The 17,295-nt window shown below is 41.6% G+C and overlaps 1 protein-coding gene across 1 annotated transcript in view; it reads right to left on the reverse strand.

Moving 5' to 3' along the window:
- TTC29 (tetratricopeptide repeat domain 29) overlaps nucleotides 1-17,295 on the reverse strand; it is a 388,892-nt gene that overhangs the window by 357,324 nt on the left and 14,273 nt on the right. Inside the window, exon 2 of the mRNA XM_057310110.1 lies at nucleotides 16,115-16,214. The gene's annotated coding sequence lies outside the window, so the exon portion shown is untranslated. The remainder of the gene's footprint in view (nucleotides 1-16,114; nucleotides 16,215-17,295) is intronic.

The raw sequence follows: 17,295 nt of genomic DNA on the forward strand, positions 1-17,295 counted from the left end.
GAGCCAACAACAAAATTTAAATCTCCAGACTCCTGGGTCTATAGTTATTTCCTAGATCATGCCAAGCAGAACACTTACCTCAGTCTGATTTGATTAACTGCCATTAAATTACTGACCGTTTGGAGAAAAAAAATTTTAAAAAGTAAAAGCATATCATTAGGGGAAAAGAGAAATCAACTATCTTTTAAAAAGTTTTTTTAGGGACACCTGGGTGGCTCAGTTGGTTAAGCACCCACCTTTGAATCAGGTCATAATCTCAGGACCCTGGGATCTAGGCCCACATTGGGCTCCTGGCTCAGCAGGGAGCCTGCTTCGCCCTCTGCCTGCTGCTCCCCCTGCTTGAGCTTTCTCTCTCTCTGACAAATGAATTAAAAAATCTTTATAAAAAAATTTTTTTAATAACAAAATGAAATATTTTTTAAAGAATTTAATGTTGAAGGCTAATACAGGAAAAAAATGTATATTTTCCCCATAAAATGAGATTAGACCAAAACACTCACAAAAGACAACATTTTACAGGATGAATGTTAGTGTCAGCAGCCACAAAGGTCAGCCCAGGAGTTCTTTCTGCTCCTGCTAATGCTGCTGCTGCCACCTCACCACACACTTGGAGCAAACTAGGTCTCTGATCAGACCAAGGACACGGCGAAGCTGTGAAAATTCGACTGAATCTTCATGGAGCTGAAACACTGGTGTGGAAGGTGACCCAACACAAGCAATCACTTAATAATGTCAGTGTCTTAAAAGGGAACGTGCGCGCCTGCACACGCATGCCGGAAAGAGATGGCAGTTGGACCAAACTATTTATGTCATCACAGGAACTGTAAGAATCACATATCCAAATGGAAGTTCAGGCCAACATAAGTAATAGACAAATTCTAAAATGCTGAGCTATGTTAGGATGATGCGACCATGGGATGACTTTATTTTAAAGATGATTTTCAAATGTCATGCAATACCATTATATCAGATATCTTTTGCTGCATAACAAAACAAGCTAAAACTTATTGGCATATACAAAAATGAACTATTTCATTAAAGTTCTGCCATGGGCGGTGTGAGCCAATTTGACCAACATGACCTGGGCTCTCTCTTGTGTCTGCAGTTAGAGGTCAGGTCAGCAGAGGCGGGCTGACCTTGAACTACGGCACTTCGGCCCTCCCCACATCAAGGAGTGCATTTGCACTTCTGCTGTCATGATTTTAGGATGCTTTCTTTGTGGAGGATGAAGAGTGAAACTTCCTACCCTGTTAAAAATAAACCTGTAATTACTCAGCTTAAAAAATTCACTAGAGAAAATGATGTAATGGTCTATTTGATATATCTTAAGTCATTGAGTTATAATTGTGGAAATTTTTGTTTTCCAATAATTTCTTTCAGTTTTACTGCCGACTCCCTTCCCATGAATAATTTCTAAATCCAACTTCATGGCTGTTCTGTCATCTTTAGTTATTCACACTTGGTTCAGACCAACCTCTTATTAGAATCAAGGATTTTTCCCTACTCAGACCCATGCAGGCCAGCAGACCTTTGTTTCTAGAACTTTGTTCTGCTCCTTCCCCTTTCTACTTTTCCTCTGGTGTTAGTATGGGGAGGAGGTAAGGAGAAGATCCACATCCTGACAGGTCTTAGCATGGCACACACTTCTTTGTTGGCCCAAACACTCTTTGTGAACAATCACACCTCAACAGTGCAAAAATTCCTCTTGCTTTTTCTCTGTGGTCAGCCCCCTAATCAAAGTGTGGTCTATGAAGCAGAAGTGGGCAGGAAGTGGTCCCAAGACCCTGTTGGCACTGGATTCAACTCCAAGGTATTTCCTTTAAAAATCTGAAAGCATTTTCAAAAGTTGGCCCTCACCTGGCCACCACATTACATCCCAGACTACAGGAGTCCCCAGAAAGCTGACATTCACCCCTCCCTATTTCTTCTATATTTGCAGCTCTTCCCAGCCCATTCTTGGGAACCATAAAATACTCAAGAGAGTCAATCCATGCCTCCTCCATTTGGCTTTATTATCCCACTATCTTTCCTTAATGTCCCTGCCCTCAGAACACCAAAGCAAATTTGCAAGTCCTATCGCTTAGGAGACATCCGGTGGGAAGCCAGGGTCCATTTCCTGCTGACACCCACAAACCTTACGAGGAAGGCTTTTATCATCCATTCCCTTTAGCTCCAGAGAAGAGACCAATAAACGTCTGCTTCTCTCTCCTTTAGGAAAGTAAGAGGAGGTCAGGGCCTCTAACAGTTATCTCCTGGCCCCTTTCCAATCTTCTTTATACTGAGAGAGGATGAGTAGACAGTGGGAAAAGTAGTGGTTGGGAAAAGGTGTTTATCTCTGAGTCTGCTCAAATGATACTTTTAGCAAGCCCTTTGGGAAAGTAACTGGAACCCCAGCCTGAGGTTCTCTCTGAATTTAGAAGGCAGACTCCATAGTGGCCTTTGCTCTCAGCTGTGAGTTCCCAATACTGGGAAGTTAAAAAAGATTGCACAGGCATTTTACACCATCATGCTATACAGATAAGCCTTTAATCGAGATAAATGTTAAAAAAGAGTCCCAGTTGTACGACTTCACTGTTGCCGTGAATAGAAGTCTTTTATTTCAACTTCTGTGGCCCATTGTCCTTTACCCTTGTTGTAGACCTCCCTTCTTCTTCTTCTTCTTCTTCTTCTTCTTCTTCTTCTTCTTTTTGCAAATCAAAACAATTTATTGTGAGAGTTTAACAGTATCTCTATAGGCATCGATTAATTTAAATATAAGTTCATTCTCTTTCCTTCAGCACCAAGAAAATTGATGTGATGGCCTGTCTTAAGTCAGTTTCCTGTATCGGTCTTTTATCTGACAAGACACCTTTGGCAAAGTAATGACAAAGGCTCATCAATATGCTACTTTTCATCTGCCTGACACTGAAATCAATGGACTGCAGAAGTCCCTCTATCCTCATTGTCAGAAATGATCACCGTGCTGGACAGAGCGCGCTACCTGATTTCTCTGTGCACTCATTCATTCCTGAAAGCTTTCTCTAGGCTGTTACAACAGTGACCCTGCTTAGGGGTCAGAGATAAAGATGCTATACGATCAAAGGAGACTCAGCGAGTCTGGAGAGGGGAGACTCTCTTGGAGTGTGAGACGATATAATGGTCTGCATACCTGGCCCCTGGGAGGAATCACATTCTCCATCTCAGGGACATGTGACCTGCAGGGTCTGCATTTGTGGGACTGGAAGCCCTCATCTGTCAGAAGTGATAGCTGGGCATAGAGGGTGACACTCAGCACCAAGGAAAGAACTTATCCAAGCAAAAGTGGTTGGACTGGCATAATCAGTCTTATGAAAAAAAAATACCTTCAATCAAAAATTTTAAAATAATACAGGCATGATTATATACATATTTTGGTATGATTAGCCAATAATAATAATTCAGTAGAAGAAAACTATTTATCTTGTAACATATTTAACATATTTAGATCATTTTCAATCATCATCACAATTATCACATAGAACACTGAAGTCTACTAGCAATCGTAAACCTCATAGAATTAGGTCTCCCTGACTTAGAAACTGCTGGGCTTGGGCTCATTCTGAAAGAATAATGTCCTAGAAACCTGCAGCCTTCAGATGGAACTCTAATCCAAAGTAGAAGAAAAACTGAAAGACGTTGATTCAGAGGGTGATGTCCAAATTATTCTGACCACTGAATATCTGACTCATGGGGGCAGCTGATTGCTCTTCTGCTTGAAGAGATACAAAAACATCATGCCCTAAAAGGCAAGAAGTTCTTTTACAAAAAAACAAAAAACAAAAAAACCCCAAGAAACAAAAAAACACAAAACAAATTTTGTCTATTTAAAGTACACTTTCTTTTGTTCCTCCTATTGGCTGGTACTTATATACTCTTTTCCCCAAAAAACAATTGCTTACTCTAAAGTAGCAATATGACTCTGGAGATGTTTGTCCCCTCCTCTCCTTGTCCCCATCAGTGGTGGAATGCGATGACACGCGATGACAATATATAAAATCCAGGAAAGCTGTGAAGCTATGTAGGTAACTAACAGATTCAGAGACAACTGTCAAGAATTCCTCTTAGGAGTGAGGTAGTGTGTACTTCAATGGCATCTTACTAATGGGGTCGCCAACAGACACCCAAACCAAAAGTGCCTGGGAAGAGAATGTGTGGGTGCAGTAAAGTAAACCCTCCAGGAACACTGGTCACAATGTCAGGGGCCAGGTATTCCCTTAGAAGTAAATATCCTGTAAAACCCCAAAAGGCATAGTCAAAGCAGGACTACAAATCCCAGAAGAGAGGGAAGGAGAAACTGCAGCCCTTATCAGGTCTAAGGAAAGATGCAGGACATTAAATGAGTCAAGCGGTCAGGATTTAGAGGGATGAGAAGTCAGTCAGGAAATGGGTAGATGAGTTCACTTCTGAGATTCACCTCTGAGATTATGGACAAAGGGGGATTCCCCTCAACACACAGTGCAAAGGAGGGTAATAATGAGCAGGAATTACCTCCTCTGAGTCCAGTAAGCATTACTTTCTTCTTCTAGCTGGTAGGACACTAAGCAAGAACTCAGCGATCTGAAAACCTTGATGCTGCCTCCAAGACTGTGTAAATTCTCCCAGAATATAATTTGTGTGAGATAAAAAATGTCGGTTGGCACTCAACAGCTGCTTCTTTGCTAACAGAAAGAACTGGTTTCATCAGCAATCCCACAGGAACCCATGCAGAGAAGGACCCTGAACTTGGTTCAATGCTTTGTTGTCTTCATTTTCAAATTTTTAATAATTTTCAAACAAGGGCTCCACATTTTTATTTTGTGCTGAGCTTCACAGATCCTCAAATATTTTCTCCCTCCTCCAAGTGGCCAAGTCCTCCTGGAGAGTCTGGCCCTTCTGTAGTTCAGAGTGGTTTTTATCCGTCTGTGCCACACATTGTGGTCTCCTTCCACCTGCCAGTAAATTGGAGGTCTAGGTTTAAGACGTCATTCATACAAATAAGAACCAAGAAGTAAGCTGGGAGGTTTCTGGGAAACCTTTTCTCAATCTTAAAAAGGCACACGGGAAGAATATTCCCATTGTTCCTATCTCAGGCTTTCGATGAATGAGGCTGTCAGCATATATCCTGAATCTGACCACCTCCCTAACCTGGGCTACATCCGTAGCCCGCTAAGCACACTCCGTATCTCCACCCTCCCCATTTACAGTCAATTCCTCATCATGGAGACAGAGCGTATCCTTTACAAACATAAATCATGTCATCTTCCTGCTCAAAATTCACCAAAAACTTCCCACCTTATGAAAAAATTCAAAATTCTACTCATGGCCCATAAAGGCCTTTATAATCTGACATTTTTTACCTTGGACATCCTATTGCCTGTAAATCTTCTCCTTGCTCACTCCTTTCCAGCCACACTGGCCTCTGTGCTACTTCTCAGACACACCAAGCGTGCCCTTACGTGAAGAGCTTGAGCTTACTCAGAAGCCCTCCCTGCCACACATTCTCATGGTACACCCCCATCCTTCATTCAGGCCCTTCCTTGTAGCCAAAGACTTTCTGGACAACCATTCATAAAGCAGCCCCTCCACCCTTCTCTATGACCACAGGCTGCTTCATTGTTCTTCACAGCATTTTCAACTACTTGAAATATTACATATTTATTTCTTTCCATCCCTTTTGTTGATCTCTCCTCCTGTTAGAATGTAAACTTGACAAAGGCAGACAATTCGTCTCTTATCTAATACTATAGTAGAAATGTCTTTGGAAATTTATGGCCAAATCATTCCACTGTGTCCACATAGTCCCATTATATTCCCAGTACCTAGAACCTTGGCACATAATATTCCCTAGATAAATAACTGTTGAATAAATGAATTCATGTTATGCCTAGAGCTTCTAGAGCCATCCTGTGACCCTAAAGGAATTTTTTGACATGTGGTGGGAGGTGGAGCAGAAAGATCCCCGATCTACTGTGGGTCCTTGAGCTGTGGGATTCCTCAATCAAGCACAGTCCTACCTCCTACTTGCCATATGAGACAATAAGTTGGGGGTTTTTTGTTTGTTTTGGGGTTTTTTTTTTTAGATTTTTATTTATTTATTTGACAGAGAGACAGTCAGCAAGAGAGGGAACACAAGCAGAGGGAGTGGGAGAGGAAGAAGCAGGCTCCCAGTAGAGCAGGGAGCCCGACGCGGGGCTCAATCCCAGGACTCTGGGATCACGCCCTGAGCCAAAGGCAGATGCTTAACAACTGAGCCACCCAGGCGCCCCAAGAGACAATAAGTTGTTAAAGTCACTTTGATTTGGACTTGCTCCTTCCTTGCAGCTAAAAGCATCCTAACTGATGCATCATTCTAGTCTTCTAGAAAATTGTGACACTTTAAATTCTGGAATAGATCATCTAAGAACACTTATTTTCTTCTCTCGTATCTCATACAATCTGGATAAATTCAGCTGAATGGTTTATGACTTTTAGGACTAACTTGGTAATATTAATCACACCATTTACCTACTATGATCCATTATTATAGGCATTTGAATTCCCCCCACACCACAGATGCAAAAACATGTTTCTTGTGCAACCAGGCAAAAGTGACTTACAACATTTGCAATAATGAAAAAGATGAAAACAACAACAAAAGAAACCCCCCCTACACAGAAAAAAACCCCAAACCTTGTTTTCCAGGTACTTATCTTTAAATACCTTTCTAATAAAAGTGTTTGAACCTCTTAGAAACAGCCAAGTAGAAAACGCTTCTGGAAGTTGACTTCGTAAGAGAAAAGAATGTGTTACAGAGACATACAAAAATTCAAACCATAGACACATTATAGCCTTCAGAAATGTCTCCAATATTCTCACACTTTGCTATTTTCCAAGAATTCAATCTTTGAATTCATATTTCCCTCTGAATTCAGTTAATTAATTATAACCATATTACTGGCATTTGGAATTAGTTCTTCATTTATTTATTGAGTGCTTACTTTGTATCAGATTTTAAGGCACTGGGGAAATGGATACAAAGAGATAATAGCTTCTATTCTCTGGCTTTAGCTTAGAAGAAAACCTCTTGAAAGCCTTCATACTAGCATGCATCGTAACAGGTGCTAAGATTTTTTCCCAATTCAGAGGCCTGTGGAGTCCATTGCAAACTTCCTCATCCATATTCTGAGGCCCGGTCAGTATCTGCTAGAAGAGAAGACAAGTCACACCGTAAACGATGTGACTATTCATGTCAATGGTATACCTCTAGCATTGGACAGTACCCAGCCTGCATGCCTTGGGATAGGCACGTCCATCCCAGCTGGACCTCACCGGGCCACCACAGAGACATTCAGAAACGTATGACCAACTTACTCCTCCGACTGTCACACTACTGTCATTCTTGATCAGTGGCTAAAGGGAATGTCTCTCTTATGCTCTTTCCTGTCCCTTAGTCTTTTCTAATACTTTTCTGTCCCTCTTTCACCCCCATGCTATGGGTTGAATCGGTGACCCCCACCCACAAAAAATTAAAGGTATATTTTAATCCTAACCCCAGTACGTCATAATGTGGCCTTGTTTGGAAATAGAGTTGCTGCTAATGTACTCAGTTGAAATTAGAGAGAAAGTAGAGTGGGCCCTAATTCAATATGACTGGTGTCCTTTTAAAAAAAAAAAAAAAAAACCAAAAAACAAAAAATACCTCGTGAACAGAGACACACAGTGAACAGCATGTGAAAGTGCGAAGAGATTAGGGTGATATGTTTACAAGCCAAGTAGCAGCAAGGATTGCCAGCAAACACTCGAAGCTGGAGGAGAGCATGGAACAGATTCCTCCTCACAGCCCCCAGAAGGGACCAATCCTACTGACACCTTGATCTTGGACTTCCAGTCTCCAGAGCCACAAGACAATACATTTCTGTTGTTTGAGCCCCCCAGTTTGTAGTACTTGGTTATGCAGCCCTAGCAAACTAATACACCCAATCTATTGCTCCCATTTTCATGAAGAATTTTAGCTATTACCTCTGGAACCCCCATTTCATGTTAAATGAGCTTCCCAACATCTTTGTCTTCTTCCCCAAACAATCTCTCCCCTTCTGGCACTCTTTTGAGAATGGAGCTTTACATGTGGCTCTCTCAAGTACTACTCACCCCAGTACTAAGTTGGCATTCTCTGGCTTCCTGTTGCTATTTCCAGGGATAGCTGCCCCATATATTGAAAAACTCACTCTTGCTCTGCAGATGAAGCCATTGAATATCTTCTACCCACCCCTCATCACTATTATTTTCCAACCATTCCATCACATTCATAGATAAATTTGACACCTGCTTCAAATTTTTCATCTCTACCCCAGGTCCTGCCATCATCTCAGGCATCTCTGATGGCTACACGAATAAGCCACCAAAGTCCTTATCCAGTGACTCAACTGCTACGGATTGCTCTCTTCAAACCCACTGGCCACTGTCTTCCACTTCATTCATGGAGCCTCAGGTGCCTTGTCTGCTCTACATACAAACCCATAAATCCCAAATGGCAATACATCATAACGGCCTAGCCTTCATTTTTCTCGTGGTCTCTTTCCTGCCCAAATTGTCTCTCTTCTCTTGGCTTCATAAAGATCTCTCAGCTCTTTGTGCCTCCACGTTGTCCAGAGGATGAGACCTGTCCTGGCTTTCCTCTCCCCCCTGGAACAGACCTCTTCACTGATCACTGACAGTCTCTCTTCCACAAAGGCAGAATACGAGAGTACAGATGTTTCCTGGGATATACCAACAAAGATGTGTGTGAAAGAGAGACAGAAAGACAGACAAAGACAGAGAGATGGAGGGAAGGAGGGAGAATTGGCAGAACGCTAATGGCTTGGGTAACTGGGCCACTTTAATAGTTTTCCATTTATTTCAGAGTAATAGTTACTTAGCTCACTTTAAATTTGTGTTATAGCAATCATTTGCCTGCTGCTCTTCAATTGTTCTCAATTACAGAACTGAGCTCAAGTTCTTTAGACTGTCTTCCTGGGCCAGTAATAATTTGATCCTGTCTACCCCTCTAGAATCACTTCCCAGCACTTCCTCCCTCTCACATAGTACAATCTGGAAGCTTTCTGCTTTTGGATAGGCTTCTGCCCGCAGTCTTTTCTTGCCTTCTTTGTGTAATCCCTTGAGGAAGCCCCTCTCACCCCCATCTCTGGTGAACTCCTAAGCCTCTTCAAAACTCACTGAACCATCCTCTGCAGATTCCTTTGGATAGAATTTACAAGTCTTATCTTTATTTTTTTTTTAAAGATTTTTATTTATTTATTTGACAGAGACAGTCAGTGAGAGAGGGAACACAGCAGGGGAGTGGGAGAGGAAGAAGCAGGCTCCCAGCGGAGGAGCCTGATGTGGGGCTCGATCCCAGAACGCCGGGATCACGCCCTGAGCCGAAGGCAGACACTTAACGACCGCGCCACCCAGGCGCCCCTACAAGTCCTATCTTTAAAACACTTCTTCGTTTTGTACATTCTTCTACAATTGTACTGATTCTCATTTTTCTTTCTCCCCCATGTATCTTTATGATAGTGCAGTCTCTCAACTTCAGCACTGCGGATATTTTGGACCAGTTAAGTCTCGTTGTGGATGGCTGGTTCACATATTGTGGGATACATTCAGGCAACGTAATGAAGCGATCCGAACCACAGGAAGTACGACACTGCGCTAGCAAGACGCCAGCGACTGCCAGGCAGTGTCCACAGCACCTTCAGTTATTTCCAAATAAAGATGTTCTCTAGTTAAACATGATGTCTCACTGCTAAGAAAGACAAAGGAATTCTGTTGTATTGTGTTGTTTTGTTTTCTAAAAGCAAAGGGCATATTTGAAAAAGTTTTCTGAGCACCATGACCTAAGGCTAGTTTTGACTGTGTAGCTCTTAACACCTGCCAGGCTCTCACTCCTTGCTCATCTGTTTCCGCACCCTCTTGAAGCACCTTCTGCCAGTCCCTACCTGCCCAGCAGTCATTCCATTCCCCCCCCCCCCCACAGCATGGGGCACAGCCCCTCCACCCCCCCCAGGCCCTCGCAGATGCTCAGAAGCCAGCCTTCATCAAAGGTGAGTGGCTCCCGTGGATGACTGCCAAGTCCACTGTCTCTCTGCTTCCTGTGCCAGGGCATTGGGCTCCTGTTTACTGGGCTTTTATCTGCGTTTATCTTTTCAACCAAATGAATTTAAATTATGCCTTTACCTTTTACTACCGAGGTGGCCTAAATCCCCCTTCTATCTTAATATGACTTCCTACTACAGTCCATTTTCTTGTCTAAGAGAGGGTTATAAATACTGGAGATGGGAAACAGACTACTTCTAGGAAAACCTCATGAGTCCAGTTTGGTGCATGCGGGAAGGGTTCAGACTTCCCAGCACCACAGGGCAAGACTCAAAGAGGATATTTTATATTTAAAACAGAAGGTAACTTATGGCTTTTCGCCCACCTGCCAAATGGCCGGCCTCGCATCCTTCTGTTTGCAAAGTAAATTATGGAAAGACAAAGAGACTCTGGAACACTCAGCATGGTAAAACCAAATGGAGATTGTTTTTTTCCCTTAAAACAACAGTACACAATAGAAGAGAAGCTAAATCCTTCACCAGCAGCTGATGGGCCAATGTGACAGAGCAGAGCTATCTTCATCCAATTCTGTTTGCCTTTTGCTTTCTCTGCCTCGGCCTTTGTGAAAATACGAAGCGCTGGTTTTGTGCTCTCATGTTTAAAACTATTATGGCAGACGATGCAGGTTGGCTACCCCAATTTCCATTTCCAACTCCTTTCTGACTCCCTTCTCCCTTGTTCTGCCTCTAACTACAAAGCTGGAAACACTGAATGCTCACTCTCCCAGCTTCTCCTGAAGCTCGCATGGACATGTCAGGTCTTTTCCCCAAGAGGACCCAAGAAGAATTTTGCTGGGAGATTCTACAAAAGTGTTTGCCTTCCTGATATAAAAGATGGGTGTTCCTTGTGCTGCCTCCTTCCTCTTCTTCCCGCTTTGAATGTGCTCATGTTCCTGGAGCTGCAGTCACCATCTGAAAACTGTAAAGCACCCCTTCCATCAGTAGGCAACTCCACCATTCCACCAAGTGAGAAAAAGAAATCTCTTTCTCCAAACCTGATAGACAACAGTTCTGTTGTTTGCTGCCAAAAGCCCTTATCATGAAAATAGCTGTGTTTATACTCCCGTCAAATCCCTATTAGGTAAATGGGTTTGGGACACCCCTTCTCTCTTTCCTATGCACTTTCACCAGAAATCCACCAGCATAGAATGTGGTTACAGTGTGATTAGTCCAAAATCTGCCTCTCATTGAGCATTAATCTAAACCCATAATGAGATTATAGGTTGATTCCAGAAGACAGGTTGAAAAATCTAAGTCCTAGTCCTTGGACGCCTGGCCTTCAGACAACTAACATCTACCGAATGCTTACTATGTACTAAGCACTCTTTCAATGCTGCTTTAAATGAGTTAACTCATAAGAATCTCTGAGTTAAGCCCCAAGATCATACTCATTTGAAAGATGAGGGAACAAAGACACAGAGTAACTAACTTAGCCAAGTTTACCCAGCTAATAAGTAGCAGATGGCTACTACTCACATGGCTTGGACTTTCTGAGCCACCAGAGTTCACATCCTGAAGAACACATGCCTTAAAGGAAAAAAACCATTGCCATTCTACATATGCTGGCAAACAGACGAACTCCCATTTGCATCTTTGAGAGAACATCAGAGTTACTACACCTTATATAAGATAAAATCAGCTATACAGGGAAAGATGATTCTGCCCACATCAGAGGAAAAAGTGCATTTACATGAAATAATATTAAATGCTAATATGAACAAAAATAACAATAACCACTACCTTCTATTGTGGGCTTATCATTTGCCAGGCACTTTGCTAAGTAATTTTATGGGTCCTTCCATTCAATTCTCGGAACACTACAGAGGAAGTAAGGTAGATACTCAGCTGCCAGCCCCAAAGCCATTGCTTCCTCTTCTTTCTTGCACCCTGAGCCCCAATATTTTTTACTGTGTTTACCACCCTCTTGTCAAGAGCTCAGAGAAGTCTACACTGTCCCCAGCCCCAGGGGAACAGTCATGGCCGGTCTCTGTCAATCCTCTCCTTTGCCAGCTGTTGATTCCAGCTAGATGGGTTCTTCCTCGAGAAGCTATAGACGAGGAGAAATGAGGGGTAATCTATTGGGAATTTCTGGGAAAGACTTCCCTCAGTAGTCGAGAGAAGCACCAGCAGGAACTGGCCATGTCATGCCAGTAACTGAAGCAGTCATCTTGCAACCATTAGAAGCCCACACACCAAAACAAACTGCTAAGCATGGCAGAGAAAAGAAGAGAAAGATAGAAAGGCGGGTCTCCCAGCAGCAGTATTAACTGCTGAGTTAACCCTGACACAGACTTCCCTCTACATTCCTCGTTCTATGAAACAAGAATATATACCCAATAGGTTCTCTTATTACCCCCATTTTAGGACTGAAGAAACTGAGGCACTGAGCGTGGAAACTTGGACAGTCAAAACTCCACCACCAGCAGCACTGCCTAAATCTTCCGGCTTCCTCCTGCCAGCCCGCAAAGCCCACCTCTTTCTTCACAGCCAGTAAGGAACATTTCAGTAGTGAGTTCTTTGAGCAATCATTCTGTTACCTGAACACCCGTGTGATGTTCAGATTAGCAGACCACAAGACGGCTTCAGAAAAAGCTTTGTCCTCTCCAAATTAGAACGTGGGACCTAAAGTCCTGACAAGATGCACACTAGATAAGACGATGGCATTCAAAAGAAATAACTAGAATAGATATGTAGATAACTGGGTGGCTTGTGCACGTCTGTCTTCCACTACATCCTTCCCCGGCGCTCTCCAGATCCTTCCAAGCAAGGGTGCTTGCCTTTCCCCAAACACAGTTTCTGCTCTTCCCCTTACAGGCCAGTCTAAGCCTTACCCCTTCTGTAGGACCCAGTTTTAACACTCCCATTTCCCAAATCCCCCCATGACAGTTGGTCTCCCTCTTCGTTGTACCACTACAGTATGTTATTTTATTATCCTGAATATTATCTTAATTTGCATATATAAATATATTTCCAGCTTCCTTGCTCAGATGATAAATGGAATGAAGGTAAACCTGTGTTTTATTCATCACTATAATCTCAATGGTCTACCAAGTGCTTTCTACTATGTACCTTACCTTAACGAGAGATTTGGACTTTAAAAAAATCAACCTTCTGAATCTTACAGCATTAATGGAGTATCTTTATGAATAAATATACAGCCTAGTCTTTCTAAAACAAAGTGATTCATTGTTTTCTTCTTTTTCTTTCCTTTTTTTTTTTTTTTTAAGAAATCTCTACACCCAGTGTGGGGCTTGAACTCACAACCCTGAGATCAAGAGTGACACACTCTTCAGACTGAGCCAACTGGGCACCTCTGTTCATTCTTTTCTAACATTTTTAAATTGTTACATGTTTGTTTGAATTTTAGAGATACCAAAAGAGAGTAATTTTATGAACTTGTACCCTATGTAAAATTAGGATTTTCAAAGGACTTTCCCAGGATTTATGTTTCCTTTTTTCTCCCTTTCCTGCCCCCTCATCCCTCTGCTTAGTGATACAGAGAGAGGATACAGGTCCTGGGTGGTGAATAGAGAAAACAGGTCCTGTAAGGGCTATGCTAGGGCAGGTGGCAGAAATCAACTCTGTCATGACTGTAACTCTCTGACAGCACAGAGAGGTTGAAAGAAGTATTCAACTGTCAAAGAAAACCATTTAAGAAGCAGGGGCCCTGATTTCAAACCTGGACACATAAAGCTTTATGGCCTAATAAAGTAGGCTATCTAAGAGAAAGACCCAGATCATTGCAGTTAACATGAGCCACGTAGCAAAGTAAAAAGAACATAGCAACTGGTGACAACTAGAGCCAGTGTGACCATAAGAAGTAACTTTTCTAAAAAGAATGACCATCAGTCTGGTCAGCTTTATAAGTCACACTGAGTTCACTGATGTTTTCACAGACTGTAGTACTTCTCTATTTGTGAAGACCCTTTCTCCTGGAGTTTGGTGTCCTGTTGCTTCCATATTCCTCTGCTGCTGTAATCCATTCCTATTTGCATCGTTGGCTGGCTTAATTAGAGAACCAGAGTGCAAGGTGGGGTGAACCAACACTCATAAACTTAAATACCCTCTGTGTGTCAGAGGTGTGCTGTAATCCTCATGTAGTCCCCAGCACAACCCTATGATATGTCACTGGCTCCATTTTACAGAAGGGATTGTTTGACCTGTAAGTTCATTTGTTTTCACCACATCATGAATGGTGTGCTTGGAGCACTAGGGGCCTCTAGGTAGAGCTGGCGGACATCTGGTCACAAAAGGAAGTAGGAGGTACGATGAGTGTTCATTTGCAGAGTGATGTATATAAATGACTGAGAACTTTATGGCCTTCCATTCGCTATTTGAAAAAGGGCAGAGAAAGCAATTCTTACCAAATGTATGTTCCTCATGGCAAAGCCAGTAAGTGGCCAATGCTGAAACTTTTTTTTTTTACCCAAGTCAACAAACAAATGTGCCTGGGACAGATAAGATTGGCCTTAGGATTCTGAAAAAGTTCAGATTCACATGGAGAGCCTTTGGTCAATATTTACTTTTTAATAACTTCTAAAGGATGATATTACTCAATTACAAGGGTGACCACTTAGAACAAAGGGAATACACAGGAGGCCTTCAAGCCCAGTGCCAACCAGGATAGGTTTGTGGAACCTAAAATAAACCCATCACTTAAGAATAACCTATGGGAAATTCAGTCATTATTTCTGTAAGGGTGTAATCTGAAGAAATTATAATTATTTCATTTGCGAGAAATCTCTGAGGTGGGAAATAGGCAATATGAATAAAAGAAAACAGTGTATGTGATCCGTCTAATGCCTTAGACAATACTGAGAGCAACTGAATCAAGATGGAATTGGGAGAGGTCTACTGGGGTTTTGGAAAACGAGAACTGGTTATATTCAGTTAAATCACCAAGGAAATCAGGCACTCAGAATTAAAGTACAATAAGATCTTGAAAATTACCTAATTCAATCCCTAATGTTATAAAATTGGACACTACAGTCCAGGGATGGTTCTAGAACACCTGATTCTTGACACCCGGGCCAGCACTCTTCTCCTACTTTATGATGTTGTATAACACATCCGTTAGAATCAGTTATGAAGTATATATAACATATTCTACTATATACCTACTTTCCACAAGTAGTTATAATAGATTAGAACGAAAATTACCTCAAGCGTCCCCAGGGCCAGATCGGAGCCGCCTCCAACATGCAAATAGGAATTACAAATACTGAAATGAGGTTATTCTAAGGGAACTCCAGAGTAAGCTCATCGAAAAGTATACAGGAAATATGCCAGGAGACAGAATTCTAATCTCTAAATAAAATATTAGTCCCTCTGCCACAGAAATATAATGTACAATCTTATTTATTCTTGTTCAAGAAAAAAATAAAACACACCTAGAGAATTTTGGAGATCATGTGTAAGGTAAACTCAAGTACACTTATTCTCATAATTCTCAATTCCTTGCTAGAGGAGGAGGACTCCCTCGAATTGAGTGAGGTGAGTTAAGAACAAATAAAGCAAAGTATTACTTTACTCAGAAAATAATAAACACACAGAGCTCATTACCACAAAAGAAGTACGGCAAGGAATATGAATGGATTCATAAACGTTTGACCAAATTTATGAATGTCAGAGTCATAAATGGCTACTGAGAGTACACCTAACCTTTAAGGCTAATGTCAGAGAGGAAAACGATGTCCTTTCCTGGAAAATCCCTTGAGGCCTCTGTTGTCAACACAATATTGGGTTGGACAGAACCCTGGGCTGGCCTGAGAGAGCAGTTCTTAAGCTCCTTTTCACTAATGGGTATCTGGGCCATCTCTTCAATGGAAGCACAAATGAAAAACGTTCCATTTTAAACAGGAAGCTTGATGAAATGCTGCTGTTGGACGCTATTATTTACGTAATCAGAGCTGAACAAGAGGAAAAATTTTAGTTTTGGAATCAGAAGAAGGCAAGGTTTGAATCCAGGCCACGCCACTGAGTGGGCCCTGGGGCAAGTTACTTACTTTTCTGCACTCAGCCTTCTTTCCCACATGTGACTTGGGAGGAATCATATCCATTCTACAGGCATCTTGCTGAGACTTCTATAAGAAAACACTCTGTACACTGAAAAAAAAAAAACATAGTATTATGTAGTAATAGCCAGTTTTAAGCAAATCTCAGTCACTTTGGGAGAGGGTCTGTGCAACATGAACACAGAGCAATCCTTGCTTTATCTTTCTGGAGAGAACTGATAAAATTCTTCACAAAGGACCCTCAAGACCCAAGTCAGATGTCCACTCCCCAAGGCAGAGTTTCTTTCTCCTCTAAATTTCCAGAAACCTCTAGTCATGTCTCAAAGCATTTGTATTATTATTTATCAGATTACTCACCTTCTTCATTAAACAGTGAGCTCCTCTAAGACAGATGCCTCATCTTATTCATCTTTGCATCCCTAATATTTATCATAATTCCTGGCATATAGTTGGCACTCAGTAGATTTTGAATAAATTACTTAATGTGTGGGTGATCCTGCTGTCTCCACTTTACAACAGTAAGGGAAAGAAATGATTCAACTATGAAATGCAATAAGTTAAAAGTGACTAAGGTACAAAATCAAGACTGATCCTCAGCTTTCCTAATTTCTAGACTTCAGTCTCTAAGTCCCTAATTTGGGAATAATAGCATCTTGGGTCCCACTTGCATAAGAAATAAAAGGCAAGACAAGGATCACTGAGTACTGAAATATTTACAAATGGCACATACTCACAATCCTAAAATCACATTCCTAAAAATCCTTTAAAATAAGATGACTATAATCTTTGACCATAACATCAAATTTTAGGTAAGTACAAGATTGCAGAGAGTCTGATCACCACCATCATCTTCCTCAAAGAGAAAAGGTAAATAGGAAGTTAAAGAAGTATGCATGCCAATAATATAGAAAAAGAATTATATACTATATACTGTATAACCGAGCAGAATTATCCCAGGTATGCAAGGTATGCAAGGCTGTTTAACCTGCAGATGACATGATACTATATATAGAAAACCCTAAAGACTCCACCAAAAAAACTACTAGGAACTGATAAATGAATTCGGTAAAATCACAGGATACAAAATCAATGTACAGAAATCCATTGCATTTCTGTACACTAATTAAGTAGCAGAAAGAGAAATGAAGAAAATAGTCCCATTTAGAATTGCA

This window comes from Ursus arctos, unplaced genomic scaffold (assembly GCF_023065955.2).
Source record: "Ursus arctos isolate Adak ecotype North America unplaced genomic scaffold, UrsArc2.0 scaffold_11, whole genome shotgun sequence".
In the NCBI taxonomy this organism is placed as follows: Eukaryota; Metazoa; Chordata; class Mammalia; order Carnivora; family Ursidae; genus Ursus; species Ursus arctos.